The sequence below is a fragment of the Phoxinus phoxinus genome (assembly GCF_949152265.1).
Source record: "Phoxinus phoxinus genome assembly, chromosome: 10".
Taxonomy (NCBI): domain Eukaryota; kingdom Metazoa; phylum Chordata; class Actinopteri; order Cypriniformes; family Leuciscidae; genus Phoxinus; species Phoxinus phoxinus.
The window spans coordinates 27,345,591-27,366,715 of NC_136885.1; positions in this window are offsets into that span (position 1 = coordinate 27,345,591).

The window sequence follows — 21,125 nt, forward strand, 5'->3', positions numbered from 1 at the left end:
CTTAACCAAATCATTCTAACATTGTTAATGTTAATTACATTCAGTGTTTGTGACAATAGTGGATAACAGGATGAAATGGCCTAACTGTTGTAAATCAAACCAATCAAGTGTCAAGAAGTTTCTTTATAAACTGAGACAGATGGTCTGAACTGGGATCAGGACTGCAGGTGCAGAGAGTTTGTCATATAAAGCAACACATTTAGTTTGGTATTTATGTTATATATAATGTTATTTTCTTATTATATAATTAGCAAAAACATTTGTGACTTTAAGGGCAAGATTTACCAACAGCTTGCACCAGTACAAACCCTCTTTTGCAGTTAAAAACGACTGTCAGGAATCACTATGTACTAAAGACACATAGTAAGAAATTAGAAATGAAAAGGAGTGGACAGTTATTTTTGTGCCTGACCTTATTGGATATTAATTTGTTCACTTTCAGATGCAAAATTGAAGGGAGGAGACTATTCAAATGAATCATGCCATGAGATTTACTAAAGGCAGGGCCCCACTGAAAGAGTTTTAATATATTTTTTTGTTATGATTTTCAAAATGTGAGAGACCAGAAACATGATGATAGAACAACAGTTTTTAGTGTGTGGAATGCTGTGATGGGACCAAGACAGAACACCACACACAAACAGATTCCATTAATAAACAACCAGAACATGAGAAATCTCGCAAGAATCTCTCATGGTCAAACGTAACTTTAGAGAAAACAAACATGGCGGACGACGGGCAAGAAGAAATGGCGATAACAGTGTTTGGACTGCTTTTTACAGAAAATGTGCAAAAAAAAAAAAGGTTTGAATCAAGTTGTGTTATGCTTCTGTCTTCCGTCAGCTCATTTTCTGATTGGGTATCGTTTCCACAATCTACAGTGCGCATGTTTGTTCTCGTGGTTCCCCTCACACAACAGGATTTATGATTGTAAATATTCAACATGTTGGATATTTGCGATTTGAGATCGGTTCACTCTTAACACAAGTCACACCACAGGAAAATCTGATAAAATAATCTGTAGAACCATCAAGATAATCTGGACTTTACCTATTGTCGGATTGGGCTCAAAATTGACCTGATTATCTTGTAGTGTGTGGGTGCCTTAATGTAGTCAATTTACTAGTATTTGTGCCATGATTTAATGCCCCAAAAATGTCTTAACCCATTTTGCGCTTGAAATGGCTGTGATAGTTGCTGCTAGGAGGAGGCATCGCTGAGAATAGAGAGGGGAGAATTTCTCCACTCTTGTTAATTTACTTGGAATGCCAGAGGAAGACGTTATCCGAACATATCGATTACCAAGCCACGTTATTTTTTAATTTGCTGCGACCCTACGCTAATTTTCGTTGCTCTTGGTAGATTGCCTGGGTCATTATGGAAATAAGCTGGCTGCGACTGTGTTCTTTAATTTGCACATTGTCAGCAGATCAGCTGCAGAACTTTCCACTCCCATCTGCGCTTTTATGGGATTGCAGTCTCACGCTATTTTTTTGCACCGTTTAGTAAATCTGGCCAGAAGACATTTAAAATCCAGGACTGTCATTTTAATTATACAGCGTATTGTTGGGCATATTTAGTTAATACATTTCAATGTTTGATTTTAAGGTCATGTTTGCTTACTTTTGTATGATGTTGGTGTTTGGTCGCTTGTTGATGTCCAATGTAAACCTGGGTCCTGAAGCAAAACTAAGTGAGAACCACTGCACTAAAATATGAGAAACTCAAAAATGTATTTACACCGCCCCAAGTTTGTCTTAAATAAAACGGCATTTCCAGAGTTTCCAGCTAAATTACAAGAGTCTATTTTAGACTCATGTCGGTGGTGAATATCAAATACAGATGAAAAGGAGATGAGTTCAGTCCCTCTCGCCCAATGAAATCTAGCACAGCTTAATGATCTAAGAATCCCATCAAAACTAAATGGCCACATCCATCGCCTGCTCTTTCAACACATTCCACACACTTTTTAACATTAGATTAAGCGATAGCTTTCCGAACAAAGTCTGAATTTACTGTCCAAAATGAGAAACACATTGATTTGTTCCTGTCGCTGAGCCCGGGCTTTGAGATGAATTTATTTTTGGAGAGAAGAAAATAAATGATGGTGGGGGAAAATATGAAAGTGCATGAACAAGCGACAAGATAATAAATTGTGTCTATCAACGGGGCTGAGACCACAGATGAGGGCTTCTATCTTCTGATTCAAGGTTAAATGAAGATAAGGAAAGGAAATGTGTGAATTGTGAGGGGAGGGGGTCTTTTTGCCGCTAGGAAAACCTATCTGGAGTATTGAACATTTGAACTTCATCTTTATCTCTTGCTTCTGGACCATCAATTACGGTTTGGACTCTGACGTCCCCTGACCTCTGGGCACAAGTGACCTTAAGTTTTAAAATGACATTTTCAGAGAGAACCAAAAATGGTTATGTTTGGATTAATGAAACAAAAGGAAAGTCCACTGAGGCGAGTTGCAGCTGAACCCAAGTGCAGTTTATTGAAACCAAAATATCTATCTATCTATCTATCTATCTATCTATCTATCTATCTATCTATCTATCTATCTATCTATCTATCTATCTATCTATCTATCTATCTATCTATCTATCTATCTATCTATCTATCTATCTATCTATCTATCTATCTATGACTTAAGACACACCTGAACACAATGAACCAATAAACAAATAGGAGGTGACACAAGAGACTAGGGAAGCACATGACATGGTCACATGATGGGAAATGAATCACATGATAAAACCTGGAACATTAGGCTTGTTCGACTCTGCGCAGACCGATCGGCGGCTGACTTGAAGCAATGCATGCCGGTTAGAAATTTTTACATCGGTTACATCCAGCCTTATCCAGCCTTACATCCAGCCCATGCAAGTAACATACATACATTTACATCCATAAAAAACTTTCCACCATTTCAGTAATAAAAGTGTACATCTTTAAACTGCATGCAAATTACAGCGAAGTGCAACAGTTATCATACGGTGCTTGGCAATGGTCAAAAAGGATTTAAACCGTAAATGGTAACACTTTATTTTGATGGGCCCTTTGAATTGATCTCTTAATGTAAACTCAGAGATGTGCATTAGACGGAAACTAAATGACCACCCGACCTTGGTATTTGTCAAAAAACAGTAGGCAATTTGGCCAGGAAATTTACGTGGTGGGAAAAAAACTCTGACATTCTGTCATTCGGACGGCAATAAAATCACCTACTAGCCCCATGAGAAACAATTACCGTCCGAATAGGGCTTAAGACTATAATGAAACAGCACTGGAGGTGAGAAATGGATCAGTTTAGGACCAGTGCTAGACTTTGTTTGCTAACTTTGTTCTCGTCTCCCAGCCATGGCCAGTTTTGGGTCTGAGACCTTTGGGGGAGATTCACTGAATCCTTGCAAATGAACGATGCAGAAATTGTCTTTTTTTTTTTAAGTGCAAATATCAGAATGTATAGCCTCAAATATGCAACCTTTGCTTTTTATCTACTATTGGATGCCACATTCAATCTGATACCTGTCTTCATCATAAAGTCATAAAATCATACATTTATTTAAAATACATAAATTAATAATTAGAAACACATAAATGCAGGAACTGTCATTTTCATTTTTCATAATTTTTTCATGCAGAATGTGAAAATGTATAACTACACTTGGAATTTAAACTCACACTAATATTATAATAATAAAATTCCAACAGAGCAGAAATAATAAAATACTTCATAGAGAGAACCGTAATTGAAGCATCTTAATACAGAACAAAATGTAGACCTCATGCTCCTTCTGTATATAAGGACACTAATGTTTTCGTATTTGTGCTTGAAGAATGAAAAGCAAAAATGAAAATGAAATGCCTGATGAATGAAAAGTGCTTCTCATTGCTCTAAAAGTCTCCAGTGTATTGTAGAAGTTTGCACGAAATCAATTTGACCAATGTTCCGAGCTGGTTTTGGGTGAGTAGTAGGAGAGATGAGTTTGAGCAGTGGGTGATGGAATGACTTGTCTGGGCTAAATTTCAGATCAAGTCTGTTTATCAGGGCAACATAATGTACCATAAATTCCACTTTCCCTTTCTGGCTCTTGGATAACATTTTATTCAATTTAGTTGTGCTTCTTTCTTTTGATTAAAAGCTACTCAGCACAGTTTGACTTGTGGAGAACGGCTCTCCTTCTCTTAATGTCTATAAAGTTTGATTTGTCTCACATACTCCTGTTAGGAGCAATGTACCCAGTGGCTTGCCAAATTGCCTGCCTGTAGACTTCATTATGGTTAGTTTAACCTCACATGACAAGATATCTCTCAGAGGTAATATAGCGGAATTAAAATCAACTTTAGTAGATGTCAACAAACTGTGAATGCAAGCTATCTCCAAGAAAGTACATTTAACGGCACTCTGTGGAGGTGTCTGATAAAGTTGAAGAAATATGGTGAAGTGGTGTTGAATCTAGTCTTACCTTCTCAGACGTTTGATTTCCGGCAAAAGTGCTCCAGATTACGACAAAAACAAATTGGGAACCGATTATTGTGATGTGTCTTCTAGGTTTGTGAGATTTACAACAGATTATTGACTTGTTGATTGTTCATATGATGTAACTTGAGTTTTATTGTATAAGTTAATAATGGTATGCTGTAATGGACTTATTGAAATTGGTTGTTTCAGTAGCTTATGATGTCACTTCTCAGGATTTTTTTTTTTTGGAGAATAGTACTTTATAGCCTGAAAAATTGCTCCGATAATACAGATGACTACAGATTAAACAGATATTTATGCTTGACAATACTGGACTGTTGTGCTGGAAAGAGGAAAATATGATTTTGAGTGGATTTTGACTCATGCAAAGCAAAAGGCAAAGCAAAATTTCTCATTATAATTGGAAAACTATTCGCAAGTTCTGGTCCCTTTCTGTGTAAGGGAAGCGAGAGCACACAAAGTCAAAGACATGAAGGAAAGTAGCGATTTTCCTTCTGCAAAGCCGCTGTACAATAATTAGTGGAAAGAATTAACGGGTGCAAGCTATGTGAGAAACATTCACATTTATCATGAGGCACACCTGGTGAAACGAAACATGTTATTAAAGCTTCAATGGAATGAATGAGTAGCGGAAAAAGTGTGCAAGAAGAATAGACTCAATGAAAGGGTGCAGATATAAGAGGCTCTGGATGGATTTCAACTCAAGAACCACAATGATAAATTTAAATAGTTGCTCATTTTTATGAAGTTAAATGGGAATGTTCTTTTCTGTGAAGTTAACAAGGCCAGGTGTTTGCAGGCTGACTTCGGGGGCAGAGGGAAAAAATGCCATTGGAAAATGCAATGAATGGAGTTGGAGTTTGGTGGGTATTTATGCTTGAACATTTTTAACAATCTGAGGTACCCTCAATCAGAAATGTATCCTCCGCTGATAAAGAGACAGAACTGGCATCGTGTGAGCCTGGCGCAGGTGTGCCTGTCAAACTCTCATGCTAACCTGCCATCATTAGAGAGCACAGACTTCCAGAGCAGACAGTCTCAGCAGCTTCATTCGAGGGACCCAAAAACACACAGAACAGCAGGCAAATAATCGAGTTCTGCTTAAGGGACAGCCAAGATATCACAGTGTCTGTCTGTCCACCTACATACCCACCCACCCACTCCTTTAAAGTGCCCTTATTTTGCTTTCTTCATATAGTGTTGTAAGGTTGGAAATAATCCAAGATTATTTCAAAGCAACAAAGACACTTACTTTTCTCTCAGACATTTCCAGTACAGCAATGCTAAGACTGATGTGGGCCTATTAGGCCAAAGCTTTTGGACAATGGGGGAAATGGTGATGGTCTGATTGGTCAGTTTGAATATCTCACACCTAGGTGTTAGTCACATGGTCGGAGGAGATGACAAAACTTGATTGCAAATGTTCTTCTGGTCTCTTTGCTTTGGATGCTGAACTGAGACAGAGGCTCTGTCTGTCTCTCTCTCTCTCTCTCTCTCTCTCTCTCTCTATTTCTCTCTCTCTCTCTCAGGTAACATTTTACATTTATGCTGGGTACAAATGGTTTAAATTATCATTACATCATGTTGTAACTATTTTAAGTGTAAACATAACCTTATTGCACATTGAACCTTTTTAATTCATGGAGTCAGATTAAAACGAGATAATTGCATATGAGAACATGTGTCTTATTTAACCAAAATTCCTTTGAGACGCTGGAAAGACTTAAACACGCATGTCCTTTACCGGCTGTTCGAGAAACCGGAAGTTGGGCCGAATAGCCGGCTTACAAATTGGTGACCCCGACGTGATCTCGCAATAAATGGATTTCGCGAGCAAAGTTCTTTCCAGAAAAATATTGGGAATCTAAAATCAACAGAGGTTTGAACATCTTCTTTCTTCCGCCGCTGTGGTAAGTCAACTTTTTCTGCCCTTTTTAGAAGTGTTGAGAAAATGTTTGCATTATTACGGGTCGGAAGGCTCTTTGTCTAGAAACACGTGTGAGGACGTGATTAGATTAGCAGCGGCAGCGCAGATGAAGAATGAAAACATTTGTATATATTTGAAAGATCTCCTTGTTTGCCTAAGCAACAAGAAACGAAACCTAAAATTGGAATAACATCTTCCAAATAATGAATAACTCGACGAAGAACCGAAAAAATAAAGCCTAAAAGTTTTAAAATCAGCCGCATGTTTTTTGCCATTGTTGCATTGGCTTGTAAACAAACCAGTAACACAAAGAGAATGAGCAAACAACAGAAATACAAATCTAAGTTTGTAAACGATCGGAAAACACGTGATTTTATAAATAAAAAGGCAGATCGATGCATTGTTTATGGAAAGAAAATTTTGGGAAAACAGGATGATATGATTAGAGGTCGACCGATAGTGGATTTTACCGATAACGATAGCTAGGTTGGGCCATACTTGCCGATAACCGATTAATGAACCGATAGTTTTTAAAATTGATACTGGATAAAAAAACAAACATAACACTCCAAGTAAAACAGTGCTGAACTTTATTATAAAAAAAAAAAAAACTGTATTGAACCATGAAAACATGCTAAATGAAATAAATATATAAATGTGAATAAATATTTAAGTCAATAAAAGACATTCATTCAAACTGAAACAAAAAGTAATACTCTAAATAACAAATAAAACCAGTTACATTCAAAATGTAACTATTTAACTGTTCTTTTCAAGCCAACTTAATTAATAAAAAAGTAACAAAATTTGTATTAAAGTGAAGATGAAGAAAAAAAAATAACCGAAATCGAATGCTTTTCTGATTCGTTTATGTTTCTGTCGGCTGTATGAACATATCAGTTTGCTTACGTCTCTAGCTTTAAATATGCAACTTCTCTGCATATTTAATGCATAAAAGTGACCAGCTGGATATGAACTAATGCAAATATAGAGGTAACAATTGTGACATTAAACATTCGGGTCGGACTTACGTTTATGTTTGTCAGTGTTTTAACCGCTTGAGGTACTACTAATGTTAGCGTCCTCTCAGCCTCGAAGGCAAATAAACATACTGTTGTGCTGTTCTTTCTCTACTAATGCAGCATTTAGTCAACAAATTTATCACTTTATAATGATATGACAATGTACTGTATACATACATTTGAGCTGTCGGTGCTTTAACCGCGCGTCTGATGTCAGCGCTCTCCACGCAGCATGTGCTCTCAGTGCAGCACGCAGAATCACGTGTCGAAATAAACAACACGAGGCACAAGTTATTATTACACCTCTAGAGGCCGCTCTTGTACTGCATCATGCCAGCAGACCCTTCTCAGCTCTTACACTGTGTAATGAATGACAGCGCGCGCTTCTCAGCCGCTCCAGGAATAGACGCAACCAGGAAAAACTATCGGTATATATTTTTGCCAATAACGATAGTTCCACCAGTCAACAATCGGTGCCGATTAATCGGCAAAACCGATGAATCGGTCGACCTCTAGATATGATGTACAGGCTACAACTCAAATATTAAGGCTAATACTAAATGCTATTGGCATGCTGTTTTCAAAACGCTCAAGGCTAAATGCTAAAGCCATGCTGCAATCAAGGATAATGCTAAATGCTATTGTCCATGTTGCTTTCAAAATGCTCAAGGCTACGCTAAATGCTAAAGCCATGCTGCATTAAGGCTAATGCTAAATGATATTTAAGGCTTCAGAAAACTAAATATTGTTATGTTTGAATGTATTCTGAATTACTCTGAGATTTGTTTTTTCCAAAATAGATTAACGGATTCGTATATTTCCACAAGTTTGCGCCAGACATTAGTGACAACTAATACTGATATCAGATTCAAGTGTACTTGAATGAGGGGAGCGAGTTATTTCCGTCCAGAATCAGCGAATGCTTTTTGATCAACCTGGATTCGGGTGCGTTCCATAACCTCTGTTCTCATTTAAATGTTCCTTTAGATACGTGTACGTGGTTATACCACGGCCTTGATTAAACCAAAGCCATATTAAGAAAAGTAAGTTGATCGACTAACGTCTTTTTATGGTGATCATGACCTCTACTAAAGTGAAACAATTTGATTAAGTTCCTGAGGTGGCATTCAAGGGGGCTATGTAAGTGTCTGTTATTTTGTACGTGTGAATACGGCAAATCTCAGATATTTAGCCAATTACCTCTGTTTTGAGAATCAGACTGGCGAGATTGTGTCGTGCATCCTTAGGAGAAGGACTGCAAAGCGATATAGTTTCCTTATCTATAAACAGAAAAATATAAAGTAAGAGTAAATAGAAGAATCAAACGTTAAAATGGCCATTTAAAAAGACTAAATGAGAAGAAAATATATTTGAAACCAAGCAAAGAGAAATACAGCTTTTTGTAAATGTTAAAGGTCTGCAAATTTTCAAAGATTAAAATTGCAAAATAAATGAAGTTATTGTCTATAAAAAGAACCGATTCTGAAATTTATTGACAGTAATTCCAGTCTTAAGGCCCATTCACACCAAGGAAGATAACAAAAAAACCATTCTAAATATAAAAAAGAATAGCATCACACAATAGTTCAGACCACATCTATAACGATAACGGAACAGAAAAACTTTATCATTGGAATAATTTATAGAACTTTTTTTTTTTCAGCTGATAAATGATAAAAATATTGATAGGCAATCAGAATCATTTCTGCTTTAAAAGGCACACTATGTAATTTTTCGCCACTAGAGGTTGTTTATAAAAAAGGCGTAGCTTAATGACGCCTTGATTTCGCGGAATCATGGGAGTTGTTGTCTTCACCTCTACAGCCGGTGGAGAATAGATGGGGACTCTGGCAGAAATCATATTCATGGATGACCGGTAATGTATTAAAGATTTATTAATGTTACGGAAGCCATTTGAGCGGAACGAGGCCGCTGGAGCGATTGCTAATGAGAGACAAGCACGACACACGGCTCGAGAGCAGATTTTATTATGCTATAGACCGCTTCCGCTTCTTCCGGTCATGCGTGTGGGGTAACGCAGCGCTGTTTTATCATATTAGATATTTGAGTGTGTTGAAAGTTGTTCTAATGCTACTCTGTGCGTTCCCTTGGTTTATGAGGAAAATATTCCAGGATTTTTCTGTGGACATTGTGCAATGGTTATCAATGGGTTGAAGGTCCAAATTGCACATGTAATGCAGCTTCAAAGGGCTCTACACTATCCCAGCCTAGGAATAAAGGTTTAATCTAGCGAAAACTTTTAATGTTGTTTTGGTGTATTTTATGGTTCTTTTTGTCAGTCCCTGTATAGGAGAAAACGTCTTTTGTGTCTCACGGCAAACAAACTAAATATTACAAAATGGTTAAACGATTAAAGAAAATGTTATTCATTTTAAGGTTTTAAAGAATAGTCTTGTTTAACATCAAGTAATCCTCAGAAAGTTTGCAGCAGAAGTCATGAACAGAGCGAAATGTTATTATTTCTTATTAAGTGAATGCGACTGAAAACATGTCAATTGATAAGTCAATTGAACACAATAGAGTCAAAACATTAATGCCACGATTTTAATATTCATAAATCGTAATACTATTGTAGTCTTGTATCAGCTGTTGCCTTGTGGGTCCAATATTGTGTGTATCTGTGTTATGAAGTAATCTTAAACTGTGCATATTTTATATTTTTGATGAGCGTTGTCTGAACGTTTTCACAGTGTAACTTTGTTAAATGGTGAGACTGATTTAGATGGGCAATAAAACCTCTCCCTTACCATATGTAATATACAAGTACACATTAAAACTGGAGCCGAGAGCAAGAATAGAATCTCCAAGGATTTATCGATCCATCCATGACAGACAATCAAGACAGATATTGTTCAGTATGTATTTAGTGATATACCGAAACACCATTAAGCAGTTTTAAGTTGTGATGAGCCAACAGAAACTGTCAGCATTAGTTTTTCTGAAATTGCCTTTTCAGACTTATCACTTGATGCAATCGATGAGCTGAATAAGAGGAGATTAATTGGCTTTTCTATGCACTAAGAAACTTAAGTAACCTCACTTATTCACAGTCATCACAGCAGGGCTGTTGGCAGTGACGGCCATTATAAATGTGTTTGTGCTGAAAGTGGACCACCGGGATGCACCACTTATTAGTCACAATTAGGAGAGAATGAAGATCTAAGCTGATTTAGTGGGAGTTTTTTTGTTTTCCATTTTAAACTTTCTTTGTTCTTAAATTGGTCCATATGTAAAAAAACAAAACAAAAAAAAAACAACAACATACATTTATATAAATAAAATAATAATCATAATCATATAATTTTTACTACCTGCTTGTAGGGTAAAACAGATTTTTAATCCTCAAATTTTTTTTATGTGGTCTTAGACTTTTGGACCCCACTGTAAGTATATGGGTGTACAATGTGAGACTGTGCTGTGAAACTCATTTATAAAGAGCAGCTTCATTCAATTATTTTTCACAAGCTATAAGGTCCACATTTCATCGATGGCAAATTTCTTCTCATGGCTGATTCCACTCTGCGCACGGCGAATCATTTGAATAAAACTTCCATCTGAGCTCTCCATGAAGGCCATCATCAGTTTGAATGCAAGCAGGATGCAGTGATGTCACAGTAATGATAGATTTGCTCAGTTTCTATGGTGCTTTAGAGAGGGAAGGAAGCTGTTTTTGTCGCAGGTCTTGGCTGTTCTGCTGGTTTATCACTTGCGGTCATACCAATCTGCTTATTAATAAGAAAAGGAGCGCACTTAACAAGTGCAATCAGTGTGCATGGGTGGAGCTGAAGGGTTATAAGTAGTGGGTCAAGTCTCTTTTAAAGACCTCTGATTCATCCTGTAGGCTAATTATTTAATCCCCTTCCTCATACATCTCTGACATCTCAAAACCTCTAAGAAATATGACCTAAAATTACTGTAAAATTAATCAACAGCCTGGCCACTTATCAAGGAGGTCATGTGGGGTCGCAAATATGCAGTAATGGGTGCAAAGAAAAGCTAAATGGCTAGTTTCTGTTAAGTACAACATTGTTAAAAGGCCCTTTCGATTTTTTTTTTGTCTCCAAAAACCAACACAGGATGAAACACTTTCCTAAACACTTGTGTGTTAAAATGGTTATAATTTAGTCTTTAATAAAAATGTTATTGATAGTCATCATATTGTCACAGTTATCCACAGAAGGCGAGTTTTAAGAATATATATATATTTTATGTTGCAATTTTATATTGCTGTCAAGTTGTGACTCGTGAAGATCTGTCAAGTCCAAGTTTGTCAAGGACGTGGAGCTCTCGGCATCTCGAAAACGCCACGCCGATATTGAGCCTCATTTTAGTTCTCCTTTTTTGTCCCAAAGTCTGCTTGCCATGGTCCATAATGTTTGAACGAAATAAGAATAGCGTGCCGCTAAACGTTACGCACTACGCAGTTGTCCACGTCTGTCGTCATGGTTACGTCATGGCTATGGCAGTATGAGCGGAAAACGAGGATAGCGCGGATATCGCGTCATTGACAGGCGACATTTTTTTCCAGAACGGCCCATTATTTAAAATTGGAATTTCTCTGAAATAAAAAATAAAAAATTCAAATTCTTTAATTTGAGACTTTTGGGATATTGTAAATAAAATATTTTTGGATATTTTATTACAAAATTCTTACATATTGTACCTTTAATAGTGAATATGTGTACCCCAAACTAAAGTGTAACCACTATTTTTTATTATAATTATCTTGCTTCTAAAGAAATGCTGGTGTCAGGGTCGTTTGCTCGAATCCCAGGGGGTCTTTTACCTCACAGTATGATTTTGATTGGAAACCGAATTTATTTTAGATAACACACATTTTCTTATTTTTAGCCCTGTTGTACACCATTGGACAACCGTTTTGGACATGAAGTCCAACATAGCATTGTCAAGAGCTGAAAGAGGACAGATGGCTCAGTTGGTTGGACTGGTGCCAACCAATTGAACTACACACAGTTGTTGTACATAGACAGACTGTTGAGCTGTCCAAACTATTTTAGAGGTCCAAATGGTGATGCAAAAGCAAACGATGTTGTTGGGACTGACAAGTGATCAGAAATCCATTTTTCTGATCCTGAACAATAAAAAAAACATACATGTCATTGTTCTGTCACTGAAAGAAGCTTTTTTTTTTTTTTTTTTTTTACTGTGCTTTGACAGGAGGCACAAATGTTGTGCAAGTCTCTGTTGTTCCAGACATGGTGACAGGATAAAACTTTGGGATTCTGAATTTTGTCATGTTGACTATCGGGAATTTCAATGCTGTGAGCAACTGGAAAGAAAAAGAGGGACTGTCTGAACAAACCATTTGATAGATTCACAGGAGTAATGGCAAAATGTTTTCTCTTACAGATGCTGTTCTCTGTGGAGATTTATTGTTTATTATTTGTTTGTATGTAATAAGCTTCCGCTTAACCCTCCTGTTAATATTTTTATTGCCATTTGCCACTTTGTTTCTGTTTTTCCTGATCCACCTGCCACAGTAATGTCATCAGCTTCGGTTTGGTAAGAAGCGTCTGCCAAGAGAATAAATGCAAATAAATATGAATATTTACCAGTAGGGAGTGTCCCATTAAGAGACCCTGCTGTCTGTCTGTCAGTGGAACTGATTCCCAGATCACTCGGTGGTGTGGTGGATGGGAGCTTCGTCTTTCATTCGAATCTCTTTTAAGGGCTAATCATTCTCCTTTTTAATTTATATTTGAGGCGAGTGCAGTCATCAATCACAGCAGCCTCCTCATTCTCAGAGCCATTTTCAGCTTTTGAGGAAAGGCACAAGATATTCACAGCTGACTGGCCAAGCCAAATATGCACTGTCTCAACTGACAATGACAAATGCAGAAGATACAGAACTATTCCTGATCAAAGCTATCATAGGATTTGAAAGTGACAACAAAGATGCAGTATTTCATATAGGGATCTCTTACCTGACCTGAGCCTGAAAAGATCCAACACATTGTTGGGCATTGGACTATATACATATATATATATATATATTTATAGTCCATATATATATATATATTTTTTTTTTTCTTCCATTTTTACACACATTTCATTCTTAATATTTTCCAAGTATATTTCCAGGGTTATATATATATATACAAATACCCATCGCTTCGCTTCAGAAGGCATTTTTTTAATCCACTGGAGTCGTATGGATTTCTTTTACAATGGACGAAGCTTCAAAAAATCGGACACTATTCAATCCCATTATAAAGCTGGAGAGAGCCAGAATATGATTTAATATAAGTCATATGAAAGAAGAAAATCATATACACCCGATGGCTTGAGGGTGAGATTATGGAATAATTTTCATTTTTGGGTAAACTATTTCTTTAAGTATGTAGGCCAAAAACGTTATTACAACCTTTTCATGACTTTTACAAGCTGGCTTGAACCTTTGAAATCTTTTGGGTTAAACGGCAAATCTTCCACTGGGTTAAGTGCTGCCTATAGTGCCGCTCACCCATGCAAATAGACAAAATGCATCCTTAATATGTAAAAGAGTTAGACCTTCCAGGGCAATGTTGCTTGATCTCATTTGCCTCAGAGCAAATTAAATGACAAGCCTGTTTTAATCCTGAAATAACCTCTCTAATCCTCCTTCATTGGTCCACTGATTCCAGCCAACAAATCTTGAAATCAAATCAAAGTGGTCTCTGTAGGGACCTCTGGGGTACTGCTGTGCCTTGCTCATTTGATAGACAATTAGGCAACATAATGTTATGATTGTAAGGTTGAGAAATAATACCCATGTGTTAGGTGTCTGAAAAAAGAAAAAAGTATTTCACAGTTAAAACTGGCCTTTAAAAAAGACACGCGTGTTGTGATTTGTTTTCCTGTTTCCTCCCCATTATGAGTAACTTAGATGCTTGAAGGAACGTCAAGCATTTATTTGGAAGATGACACCTTAACCATCAAGATTGGACTGACATGAGTGTAAAGAGCCTGAGACCAAATGAAGAAAAATGGCAGAGACATTAAAAGAGGAGGATAGAGGAATGGGAACGGTACTGCGGGGGAGTGAAGGTATCGGAGAGACCGCGGGGATGTCAAAATGCTCTTATTTGTTGTATCAGATGTGAATAATAGTTGGAGGCTGACATGAATCAGGAGAAATGTGCGTGTGTGTGTGCTTGTGTGTGACAACAAAAGTGAGAGAGAAAGAGAGAGAGAGAGAGAGAGAGAGAGAGAGAGAGAGAGAGAGAGAGAGAGAGAGAGAGAGAGAGAGAGAGATAGAGGATGTTCAAATGTCCTACTATTAACCACAAAAATAACTACAAGAGAGAGAGCACACCTGCTGAATACTGGTTGAAGAACAGTTTTTACACATAATGTTGCAATTCACTGTAATAAGATACAGTGAAGCTTTCTTATTTGACTTAGCCTACTTTTACAACAGTTGGCTGATTGGAGTCTTGATAAACAGTTAAACAGCACCAGTGTTAACTTAATGTTATTTATGTTATTATCATTTTTATTCATATTTGGAATGAGTAATATTAGTAACTAGGAACTATTATTTATATTTTTTACATTTCAGATTGCTTTCTGTTAAAATGCCTTTAATAGTTTTAGTTAACGACGATAACCCTAAAAAACACTGGGACTTTCCACAGTTTGTATCCATCAACGTTTGTGTTTTCCAGACCAGATTATTAAGTGACATGGAATGAAGGCAGAATTTGTCGTTTATATATTTAACGTGAATTCAACGCTATTCTTTTTACTTAACGATGAAGGCCTGTTTGTTGTTTTGACACCATTTAAGTGGTTTATGATTCAAGTGTAAAGCTCAATTATCAATATTTTGTGTATTTTTCCCAGTGGAGAAAGACTGTCAATTTTAATTGTATGTTTGTTAAAAGTGAGAATGTCAGCTTTTAGGAACTCACTACAATTGACTTTCATGATCTCTAAGCTAGTATAGACATGGTCCAATGGGGTCTGATTATTATTGTTGCACTGAAGCACCTAATGATGTTAGGTCTCATATCTGCACAATGCATATTGTGTTACATTTTTTTCTGTATTTATACATTTTGACTATAGGATGAATATTGGAACATTTTGGCCAGTACCGATAATTCTTTATATTTGAAAGCCGATAACTCATATATTCGCAGGTAAATCAAAATTTGTATACTTTTTGAGAGCCTGATTACAAAAACAAAAGTCTCACCATTAAAAGCTGTGTTTCAAGCACACGATTATAATGTTCTCATTGTAATTTGATGTAGCCTCTATGACAGACTTGCGCTGCATATTGCACTTAACTGTATTTTCCTTTTTGAAGTAATTCCAATCATATTTCAAGCAATTCAAAACCACCATGGCGACCGGTGCACATCTGAAGTATCTCAGCTGAAGGAAGTGATCCATTATTTATCGTCTTTAATACATTGGCCAAATTTTCGTATTGGGCGATACCAATACGGTTGCCGATATATCGAGCATCCCTAATTTTGATTACTTAAAACCATTTTTTCTTTTATATGTGTCGACATATTACCTAATAGTGAAAGAAGTTTTGGTGGGACAAATTGAAGGGTTTGTTCCTTTAAAAAAATATATACTTTGGCCACAAAAACGTGGTCATGAATAAATTGTGGCAGCTTCAGCTTCTATTTATAATGTAGGGGGTGGAACGCTTCAGATTCGAGAGAGCATTTGATTGGACAGAAAATCTGACGACAAGCTGAAGTGCAGAGTGATCTCATCAAAATCATTCATCCATATTGGCAGAAGTGCGAGACTGTACGTTTAATTCTTATATCTTCTAAGTTCGAATTTTGTCATTGTTTTGGGGCACATTGATGATTTCATGGGGTTTTAAAATAAATTGTCAATGTTTAGGAGTATAGCATAAATGACCTTAAAGCTAACACTCATGGGCTATAAATAAACATTGATGTAACATTCATTGAATTTGAGCGATCCTGAGAACTAAATATATGTAAATATATTCTTGCTACACAGTAAAGCTGCAACAGACTCTCCACTGAGATCGAATAGATTGCAGAGAGGTCATGATGAACACCGCCACGCGTGAAATAAACAAAAACCAGATCAGCTCAAAATGACTTTTTTTTTCTCGTACCACTGCCCTTCTGTTCATAACCGTTCAGCTCGTCTGCATGTACTGTTATTTTCATGCTTGTGAATTCTGCGGCATCCTAGAGCCTCCAGCAGCTTGTCTGACTCCTCTGAAGTGTGAACAACCGCTTTTGAAAGATGAGGCATGAATTTCCGCCATGGAAAGGGCCACAGACCGCTGGATTATGATAGCTGTGGGCCTGCTTTACCACACTTTGTTACTGCAAAAAAAGCAAACTCCGAGGCCTTCAGCAAGAGAAAGAGAGAGCAGAAAAACTCACAAACCGAGTGCTCCGAGGGGAGAACCTGTGTTTTACTTCACATAAAAAAAGGCTAAATAGGATCAAATCCCAATTTTTTATTTATTTATATTAGTTTAATAAATCAACCAGAAATTGACATCCAGCCCAGTGAAAAATATAACTCATTTGATAACTCTTTTGTGTTCAGTTGCAAAATGTTGTGAGAATTTAGAGCGACATGTTGGAAAGTAGATGGTGACACAAGGTTTAACTCAATTGGATGGACTTTAGACATGTATATAGATGAAATGTGCAGTTCAATAAACCTCTTGTTACCTTATTATCAAAGATTTTAAGCTGCATTTAAAATCCACTCAGCTCAAAATGTGGCACGTTTGAATTCGATGTGGCACGCTCCTGAGCGTGGATGATCAAAAAAAACTTGCGTTCAACCTTGAGGGTGGGCTATTTAAATGTGCAGCATTTTTGTTCTTTTGTAAAATCATTTTTTTCAATTGTTTATCTTTCCAATGAATGATGTCTGAGATTTCCAGGCAGGCAAGGACACAGCATCTGCAATTCATTGATGGGGATGAGAAGTAGGCACACACTAGGTTGATGTGCTTTATTGTTAAAGATAAGCACTGCTAAGAGAGTGAAAATGGTAAACAGAGATGTTATTAGAGGCTTATGTCCCCTCTAATTCAAATTGTCAGGTCTGTGTCACTCACAGGGTCTGTTTCGCCCGGGGATGAACGTCTCTTTTGCTGTTGCATTTATATTTGAGTTGTTTTGCTTAAAGAAGTTCACACACACACACACACACACACACACACACACACACACACACACACACACACACACACACACACACACACACACACACACACACACACACACACACACACACACACACACAAAAAAAAAAAAAAAATATATATATAGGCTATAGACATACATACATTACATACATGAAAAATTGTAATATTGTGCAAAAGTTCATTTATTTCAGTAATTCAACTTAAAAGGGTAAAACTAATATATTATGACTCATTACATGCGGGATTACAAGTGGGATATTTCAAGCCTTTATTTGTTATAATTTTGATGATTATCCAAATTCGAATATTCGAAAATTAGAATATTGTGAAAACGTTTTCATAGCTGTGAGCCATAATTATCAAAATGATGTATGTCAATTTATATGTAATTTATTAAAAATATATTTATCATAAGTGTCAATAAGGACATAGTGTAAATATTTAATACAAATGCTGTTCTTTTGATTTATCAAAGGATCCTGAAAAAAATATATCACAAAAATATTAATCAGCACAACTGTTTTCAATATTGATGATAAATGGTTCTTAGGCACCAAATTAGCATATTAGAATGATCATGTGACTCTCAATAAATACATTTATTATTTTGTTTAATTTAATAATATGAATATGTAATTTTGATCAAATATACTTTTTTGTTGTTGTTGATCAATTCCATTTCCTTCATGATCCAGTCCAGTTTTGGCAAACACCACACACATTGGACATGGCTGCTTTACATGCATATGCAGATTACTGTTTCAGATAATCACTGTCCCCTGTTTTACTCCCAGCACCACAGAGCTAGTCGAATCTGTCCGGAGTCATTCCTTCCTCTCACTCTCGATCAATGCCTCAAGGAAGAGGATTTGTTTTATTCTGCACAGAAAACCCCTTATCTGATCTGCTCACTATGCACTCTGTTTAAGACTCACTCTGAGCTGCTGTTATTTTAAGGAGAGCCCTCCAAGATTTTCTCCCTGTGGTTGGTGTTGTGTTGTGATATAGCCTGAAAACATTTCTCTCTTTTTGACATCAAAATGCAAACAAACGGCTAGAACGGCGGTACAAGCATTTAACTGTAGAGTGAAATCAAGGTAATGGGAAACAAATCTTTGTGCGTTTTGGTTATGAAGAGTAAAAGAGCTCATTTGTATTTGGGCAGTGAAACGTGGTTCTAAAATGACACCTTGCTGTGAAGTTTTTGCTTTTTTTTAATACGATTGTTGTTCTCAACCGTAGAGCATGGCACTGGGAATGCTAGCAACATGGTTTTGATAGGGTGCTGCAGAGATAAACCTGGAAAAGAGTTAGCATTTTAACACTTCCCGTTCCATCGTCCTGAAGTTATTGAGCACCTATAAAGGCCTAATGGATCATATTATGCTCTGTCACCTGCTATTGCATCAAGTTGTTTCAATGCGACCAAGTACTGTGGGCGTTACAATTAATGTGCACTTACGGTGAATGAATACTCAAATGATTCTCACTTCTTCACTCTATCATTGTTATTATACCTTCATGTAATTGATTTTTAAAAAGTAATAATGCAAATTTCTTTTAAAATATTCACTCTCAATGGCTTTTCTCTGTAATTGAAATTCAATAATCTAAGATATGAACCTTACGAAAAAACAAAGAAAGGAGAAAACAAACCATGAAAAGATTGGTTTGCTTTAGAAGAGATTTATCAAAGCTCGATAATGATTGCAGCATTACAGTAAATCAATAAACCTGATGCGACTCCCGCTCAACAAAACAAATGTGTTTGTCCTTACTTAAGAATGCTTAAGTCTCTCAGCAGCCTGGGCTTCAGTGAGAGTAGCTGTGTTTTTCTTCTTCTCTTTCCGCTTTAGGCTTTCCGTCCTGTTTCGATTATACAGATTATAGAGAAAAAAAGAGGCCAGGAGATGCGGGCTCTGGAGATGAGTTCTTCACTCCACAATTCAGCTGGTCACGTCGATTAAGATGTGAACTTTTAGAGTTCCAGCAGTTCACATTCAGCTCAGGGGGCCTTATCTGAAATTAAAAAAACCCTCCCTTTTCCTTCCGCTTTGAAGTTTCGCCGAGCCACTCAAACAGTTTCAGTCAGAGGATTGGAAAGCTGAATGAAGACTTTGATTTCTGGAGCTGGTTTTGGTCGTCGCTTTGAGTTATGCACCGGATAATCTGACGGAGAGAAACGCACGTTTCACCGTTGCTTTAGGAGCACCACCTCTTTATTACTGTCCACAGCCTCGGCTATTGGTTGAATTAATAGCCAGATTAGCCACATGCTAGTTAAAAGAGGTTACTGTAGTTCAGATGTCAGCGTTGTGTCTTAGTCGAGACACTGGATCTTAGTCAAGAACGTGAACAGTTGCTCTTCTTAGAAATGTTATCAATTATTGACCAAAGTGCATATATATGTAACGACGGCTTGTATCCAGGGTCCAATATTAACTTCTTCTTTTTTTTGCTTCACCAATGGTGAGTAAACTGACAAAATGTAATATTTCTTACCTGCCATGAAACTGTATTTGACAGATTTTTTAGAAATGTAATTATATTATGTTTTTATATATATATATATAGATGGAATTAGATTTGATATTTTATGGTATTTTGGTTTGACTCGACCTCCATCTTCCAGAGAAACTGATCTGTCCTATTTAAGCTCCAACTGCATATAAACTGTTTTATTTACTCACCAAAGCAGTTTTTGCTCACATTTGGTTCTTGGCATGTGTAATTTTACAGATCAGAAGTTCCTTCATCCTTAAAGGTAAAATAGATTTATTCAAGAAGATGAATTGCTCTAAACACAAAACACATCCATTAACCAGCTGCCAATAACTAGTCTCAGATGACAGATGACTCAGATGACTCACAAACTGCCAATGGACAGTTTACAGGTAGTCTGGTGCATATTGCTAAAAGTGCAAAAGTGTCACTGATTAATGATAGTTGTAGCATTGATTTTAGATTCACCTACCCCTAAATGTAAAAAAATAAATAAATATGTGTTTGGTAATTTTAAATGTAAGTGTGATGGCTAATCTTATTATATCCTTCAACTTCTTATTATAAACGTATTATATCCAAACCTCTTGAACCTCTTGATTTTCATCAGCCAAAGGCAAAAAGTTTCTCTGCGTGTGTGTGTGTGTGTGTGTGTGCATCAGACTGTCCGTCTATACCATTCAAACTTTAAAACTTTTTAAGCCAACATTCAAAGTTTGACTTGTTAAAATTGGTTGAAATTTAGTAAAAAAAACAAAAAACATTTATTGATCTATCTATAGACTATAAACGTTTAAAACGTCAAGACTTTTTAAAACTAATATAACTTTTTCAAGCCAATATTCAAAAGATTGTCTTGACAAGTTTGCTTTTTTATTAAAACTTTACAACTATCAAAGGGATTCTTCACCGATTTGCATTAAGCTTTGTATCAGTAGAAAACCTGTAGTATTTTCGAATTACCATGCTTCCCTGCCTCATGTCCCC